Source organism: Silene latifolia, chromosome Y, assembly GCF_048544455.1.
Source record: "Silene latifolia isolate original U9 population chromosome Y, ASM4854445v1, whole genome shotgun sequence".
Taxonomy (NCBI): Eukaryota; Viridiplantae; Streptophyta; class Magnoliopsida; order Caryophyllales; family Caryophyllaceae; genus Silene; species Silene latifolia.
This window is the reverse complement of record NC_133538.1, coordinates 297,451,438-297,459,012: the sequence shown is the minus strand read 5'-3', so window position 1 is coordinate 297,459,012 and position 7,575 is coordinate 297,451,438. Positions and strand designations below refer to the sequence as shown.

The 7,575-nt window shown below is 34.8% G+C and overlaps 1 non-coding gene across 1 annotated transcript; it reads right to left on the bottom strand.

The window, feature by feature from the left end:
• Positions 1–6,639: 6,639 nt before the first annotated feature.
• Positions 6,640–6,746, bottom strand: LOC141636262 (small nucleolar RNA R71). Its single transcript, XR_012540885.1, has one exon. It is a non-coding gene; the product is annotated as a small nucleolar RNA R71 (small nucleolar RNA).
• Between the last annotated feature and the right edge of the window lie 829 nt (positions 6,747–7,575).

Genomic DNA, 7,575 nt, shown 5'->3' with positions numbered 1-7,575 from the left:
TGGAAAGTCATGATTACAAATATCAGAATTGATTTTGATAAACCAAGTATGACTTCGTTTATCATTTTCATAAAGAAATACCTTATCAAAGGCCTGGATATAATCCCAATAGTTATATTTAATTGGTGTATTTTTTATCACAACCGTTTTTTCTGTTAATGGAGATATTCCCCAGTCGTTCATGGATATTACCTGTTGAATAATTATTTTAGAGAAATTATAAATTTCCTTATTTGTCCCAGCAAAATGGGTAAAAGTGCAGCCATTACTAGAGAGTATGGTCTCATAGAAATGTCGAGGTTTGTATGTTTCCATGGTATAACCATGTCCTCCTAGATATCTGTCATAGAGTATCCATGGCTTCTCTTCCCATTTTTTATCGGATTCATTGAGTAAGAGTATGACTCTTTCATCTCCATTTTGCAGCATTTCATCTTCTTTTTGGGTAGTGTTTTGAACAGCTGAAGAAAATAAGGGGTTGGAAGAAGAGCTGGGAATATCAGTCCCTCTTTTTTGAAGCTGCCGCCATTTTGTGAACTCCTCGAGCTCAGTTTTACTAGCTCCAGATAAGTCTGCTTCTATTTGCTTTTTATTACCATGAGCTATGGTATAACAAGAACTATTTCCTCCTCTATATGAAGAGTTACCACGACCTCTACCACCGGGGTCGCCTTTACTTTGGGTAAGCATTCCTGAAAAGGAAAGAATATTATAAATATTCTCTTGTCAAAATATCAAGGAGGTAATTATCTTCACCTTTCTTGTAAATAATTGTAAAATCAAAAGGGGCTAAATGGGCTTGCCATTTGGCATAAATTTGTTTAGAAACATCATGATTAAAATCTTTTACAAATATAAACTTAGCTGCTTTGCAGTCAGTTTTAATAATTAAATGTTTATTATATAAGTCATCTTGAAATTTTAAAACACATTTGACTATAGCAAGAATTTCTTTTGCTATAGTAGCATAATTGTTTTGAGCATTATTCCATTTGCCAGAATAAAATCTGACTAGAAATTTTTGTTTGCTGGTGGGATCAACCAGTTTTAAAATACCACCATAACCTATATCAGAGGCATCTATTTCAATTGTTTTATCCCAATGGGGATTTGCAAGAGATAAGCAAGGTAAAGAAACAACTTTTCTTTTAATCAACCAGACAGCATTAGAATTCTCTTCATTCCAAGGTTGGGCATTCTTCTTTAGCCTTTCATATAGAATTGTTGTGTCCTGGGCAATGTTCTTGTAGTAGGGGGAAATATAATTTAGACTTCCTAAAAATCTTTGTAACTGAGTTTTATCACTTATTTCGTCGAGAAATTTTGACCCAAATTCTATACTACGATTGATAGGGATTATATTTCCCTTTTCAATATTATGACCAAGAAACCTGATTTTTGTTTGAAATAAAATCATTTTTAGTTTGGATATTACTAACCCGTTATTTATAACAATTTTTTTAAAGATATCTAAATGCCTAAAATGCATCTCAATAGTCTTTGAGAAAACCAAGATATCATCAATATAGACTATAATAAAGTCACAGTAACTGTTGAATATCTCATTCATAATTTTCATAAATTCTGACGGAGCATTTTTAAGCCCAAAAGGCATAACATGCCATTCATATTGTCCAAAAGGGACATTAAAAGCTATTTTATAACGATCAGCAGGATCAATCTGAATCTGCCAATAACCAGATTTTAAATCAAATTTAAAGAATATGATAGAATCATATAATCTATCTAAAAGATCTTTTTTTGTTAGGTATTGGATATCTAATCCATTTTAAAACTTTGTTCAAGGGTTTGTAATTGATCACAAGTCTAAGAACTCCTCGTTCCCGTTCAGAATGTTTATTAACAAAAAAAGTAGTACATGACCATGGAGATTTTGATGGCCCAATTAGATTTTTCTCTAATAAAGAGGCTATGTCATTCTTACAGAGTATTAAATACTTTGAATTCATATGACATGGTCTAGCCTTGGTAGGGATATTATCTTCTTTAAAATCATCCTCAAAAGTTAGATTCACTACATGTTTCTTTCTATTCCAGAAAGCATTAGGGTGATCTCCACAAATATCCGTGGAAAAAGAATCAGACAAAATTTTAATTTTTCCCTTTAATTTAGGATTTTGAAGACGTTGTTTTATGGTTAATACATTAACTTCTTGTTTTAAAAACCCCAATTGGCTTTCTTTTAAAACCGAATGATCATACATCTGATGCTAAATATTTAGACAAGGTTTTGTTATAAATTTAAAAATTATTGAAGCATCGTCATAAGTTGCAACAATTTTTTCCTTGTCCACACAAGTAAAAGGATAAATTTTATTAAGAAATGGTGTTCCAAGAATAAATTGGGTAGATAATTTGTTTTTTACTAATAGAAAACTTAATGAAATACATTTCCCATCACCACAAATAGAAGCTCTAGCAAGCTTAAAGTTAATATTCAATTTTTCTCCTCCTGCATGAGAAAGAGTATGAGAGGTTTTTTCAAAATACCTTGTAGGAATTAATCCTTCTTGAATAACATTTAAATCAGTACCGCTATCTATAAGAGCAATAAATTCATTTGAAAAATAATTATCAATTTTAGGATAATTTTGATATACCATTTTTTACTAACAACAGTTTCAGGGGTTTGAAGAAATTCATTATTAAAATTTAGAGAGTTAACGGTCTCTTTACTTCCAACAATTTTGTCAGGTATGTCTGGATTCTTATTAGCGCTTTCGAAATTTATCTGACTTTTTTGAGTCTCTTTATTCTTGGGAGTTTGGTCTAGAAGACTAAGAATTTCAAGATTAGATATTCTGGTGTCTTGACTTTTAGTCTCATTCTCTAAATTTTTTATTTCTAGTTTAAGATTTTCAGTTTCAGATAAAATATCTTTTAAAGAAGTAGGGTGAGAATTTATCTGTCGTGTTTTTAGAAGATTATAAAATTCTAACATAGTATAAGGTTCTTTGTAATCTGTTTCCGTACGAAAACTAATTTCAGTATTAGAAGTACTAGGTTAATTGCCTATTTGATCTATTATCTCTTAGACCTCATTTCAGGGTCTTTGATAGTTCTAAGTAATTCAACCCATTGATTATTATCGAGAACATTTATCTGATTTTCTTGAAACTGAGATACTAGATTATAATAATCTTGATTATTAATTTTATTTTTGCTGCAAGATTTTCCCTTTAAACAAGGTTCACATGCTGAGCTTTCGGATTCAGAGAGATAAGAATCATTATCCATAATCTTAACCACATTATCAGAGCTGAAACTAGATTCTTCAAACTCCTCGTCAGAAACTAGAAAAATTTTTGTATAACTTGTCTTTTATTTCATTATCAATATCAAGACTAGCAATTTTAATTTTGGTCCAACAGTCTTTAGCAAAGTGGCCAATCTTATTGCATTTATAACAGACAATCTGTCTGTCTAATTTTTTTATTTTTCTTATAAGATTTTCCAAAGGCTTTTCTTTCAACCTTTTTATCCAGATTGTCCTTAGAGTAATATTTCTTTTTTCTTTTTTTATAAGTATTATAAGAATTATTAAAATGCATGTTCTTCTTATGGGAAGAAGCTGGCATATCCATGCCAAATTGGTTACAAAATTCACCTACTTGGTTCTTTCAACCAAATTCTGGCGTTTTATTTGTTGAATTAACATCTTCCGAAGTTCTAAATAATCTACTGATCAAAGAAAGGCTGTAAGATTATCTCATTACAGAGATTCAAGCCTTCTTGGGTACAAGTGCCTATAAGTTTACCATAAGTATAATTATCATAAGGATTAGAGGTTAAATTACCTCTGAGGGATTTTTCAACTTTTTCACCAAATAAATTGGGTAAATAATCCACAAATTTGGCTTTCGAATGAGTACTATTATATTCAGGGAGTTTCATAACCCTGCTAAGGAAAGTATCTTTATACCACCTAAAGTCAGTAAGTGTTTTACACCTAAGGTTCAGTAATAAAGTTCTGATATTCTCATGATTATCAGAATATCTTCTTGTAAAGTGTTCAACAATATCTTTTTGTTTTTATTTACCATCAACATTGTTTGTAGTGCTAAGAATAGCATTCATTCCTGTGGTAGATAAATAATTGTCCCACCAACCTTTAAGTTGGCCAGTGAATCCTACAGCTATCATTTTAACTATATTGACATCGGTATTAGCAGAAGTTTTGCAAATAGTAGAATACATGAGCATTCTACGATTTTGATTATAAATATGTTTATCAGTATAACCATCGATATTCCATTCATAGATACATTTACCACTGTAACTATTATTAAACTAGTATTCTTGTTCTTCATGAAGAACATCTATGGGGGAAGGACGATTATAGTAATACAATTTCTATGTTGGTTTATCGGCCTACTTTGTATCAAGTTTATTAAACTCATCCTTTATAACCTCATTGTGGTCAGGGTTGTTATAAAACCGACTAGTAAAATCGTCACTAAGAGTTTTTAAAGATAGGCTGATACGTGCAATTTATATAGACTTTTTAGCCTTTTATTGCACGCATTTCTATGTCTTTTTGTATCGTTATGTATTGCATACCCCGAATTGGCTACTTTGGTTTGTTTTGCCTTTATTGCTGACATGGACCTGATAGTAGCGGAATCGACCTTTATTCGTCCCATTTAGCATGCATTGTAAGGAGACGGAAGTATTAGAGCAAGAGTTGTGCCTCGTGGTGTGTAAAGGAAGGTTTATGAAGCTGCCAAGGACATAATTGAGGCTGTTGCATTGGATATCCACTCGATCGAGTGGAAATATGTGTCGATCGAGTGGTTTGGCTGGAGCAGATGGTTGATCGAGTGATTCTAACAGCTCGATCGAAATGGAGTTTATAGGAGTTACTCAATCGAGAGCCTTAACTGTTAGATCAAGTACATTTGCTGGAGAAGACCTCGATCGAGTGATCTGAAAGTGCTCGATCGAGGGGTTTTCTATGATACATGGGTTGACTTAATCCGTGGTAGGTTTTATTTTGTTAATTTACGCTCCCCTATATAAGGGAGTCGTAATTAGGTTAATAAAAAGACTTTACAACTCTTTACCACTCTTTACTTCTCTTAATCTCTGAACTACTTTACTGCTTAATCTCGTACCTTGGTTTTGGATTGTTCTCTACGCCGGATTATTTAAGATTGTAATCATTCTCTTCTCCTTAATCTCAATACTTTGTTTACATTAATTTCTTGTTCTTTCATTATTACTTTGTCCTTGTCTTATTTATGTTTGTTTGCAATTCTTTAATTACGTCTTTAATTAGCATGTCTTTTGTTGTTATTGTTAATTACATTAAGAACATGAGTAGCTAATTTCCTTTATGTTAGGACTAGGGAATCTATGGTAGGATTGTGACAATGTAGCGAATTGACTAGATAATTTACATGTGAGAATCTGTCCCCATAGCAATATAACTGTAAAACCAATTTAGTTGAGTGCACGCTTCTAAATTACATTAATCTGGTTAACTTTATTCCTGGATCGGAAGATTGGAATAAACAGACCTGCTATGAACAATAGACTACCCTAATGAGGATGGAAGTTAAGTTAGTGGAATTCTAGGGTGGATAGCGGTCCGGAAGGACCTTTCCCATGCCCTTCTCACAGTAGATTGTCTAAGCTATTTACGACAGAGTCGATAGACTACCATGGTGAACCGAAATCCTGACATACTCTCTCTTATTTGATCACTTTTATCACTTTTTTCTCGCTTTACTGCTCTTACTTTACTTCTCTTTCTCTTAAACCTTTAGTAGTTTAGAAAACAAAACTAAAACCCCCCATTTGTGACTTAGATAGACGGAATTTCGGACAAATACCTTGCCTCCCTGTGGAGATCGACCCTACTTATCACTAGCTTCCATTAGTATATTTAGGTTTTATTTTTGGTATAGAAAGGACAGTATGAAATTTTGGCGCCGTTGCCGTGGAGGCAATAGCCCTATCTGTCTTGCTTGTTTCGTTTATCTTTATCCATCTCAGGGAATTTTTATTCCTTGAGACAGTTCTCACTTATTTCTTTCAGTGTTGTGTATGCCCGGGTCACACAGGTCAGAACTAGTTCCTGCTGATCCTGAGCCAAAGAGATCTTTATGGCATAGACTTAGACTGCAAAGAAAGTTTCAAAAGGAAGACTTGAGTACTTTTGAACCCGAGCTACAACACTTTTTCTTTGCAGAAGATCCTTGTGAAGAAGACAACTCTATTTCTGCTACCAAGCCAGTAAAGATGCCTAACATTGCGAGTCACTCACAGCCCATAGCTGCCTCGATTCCAAAGGGTTTCAAGCTTGCGACAGAGGATGGTAATACTTTCGACATTAGACCGTCCTAAATTAATTTGGTCAAAAGGAACTTGTTTCGGGGTGTGGCGGGTGAAGATCCGCGAAAACACATGGAGGTCTTTACTGATTATCGCTCTACCATTCCCACCACTAAGGGCATGACCCAAGACAAAATAAAGGAAGTCCTGTTTCCTTTTTCATTGATTGACGGAGCCAGGGAGTGGCTCACTGATCTTGATCGTACTGCAGCCGGTATCACCAACTGGGAGACTCTTGATCTTGCCTTTTATAAAAGGTACTTTCCTCCACAATGTACTAAGCAGCTGAGGGGAAAGATTACAAGTTTGAAACAGGCACCTGATGAAAATTTTTATGAGGCTTGGTGTCATTTCAAGAAGTTAGTGAGGTCTCTTCCTCACCATGGCTTTGATCAGTGGTTTTTGTGCAACCAGTTTTACAATGGGTTGTATGATGACCACCGTGCTATACTTGACGCCTCGTCCAATGTGCGATTTCAAAAGAATAATGATGATGATAAGGGATGGGGTATTATCGAGGAGATGGCGACCCATTGTGCTGAGTATGGGAACCCGAGGGACGGCATTCGAATAGTGCATTCGGTTGATAATGCAGTTGTGGCTCAGCTGGAAGCCATGAATGCCAATTTTGATAAGTTTGAATTGCAAGCTGCTGGTGATCAACAGACGGTTCACTTGTTGACTAGACAAGAGACCGTTACTTATGAGAGATGTGGGAGTAATGACGGTCACACTGCTGTTAACTGTCTGACAGAGAAGGAACAAGTCCTTGCCTTTCAGAAATATAGGCAAGGAGGGGGTTTTTATTATAATAATCAAAGCGCAGTCCATCCCAATTTGAGGTGGACTAGTCAGAATGTGCTCAATCCTACTCCTCCACAGCAGCAACAAGCCTATGTTCCTCCTCATAAGGCTCAATAAGGCTTTCAAAAGCCTCCATCCTTTCCACCGCCGCATCAAGGAGCTTCCTCTAGTGGAGTAAGTGAGTTGGCTGAATTGAAGTCGATGACTCAATCATTGACTAAGCAGATGCAAATGAGTGACCAACAAAAAGGGGAATCAATTAAATCACTCGAGACTCAAGTAGCTCAGTTGGCCGCTAGCCAATCCACGAGAAAACCGGGTCATTTACCATCTCAATCTGAGAAGAATCCACATGAGACGATAAATTTGATTAACCTGCGAAGTGTTCTTTGTTATGAAGGACCCAAATTGTCA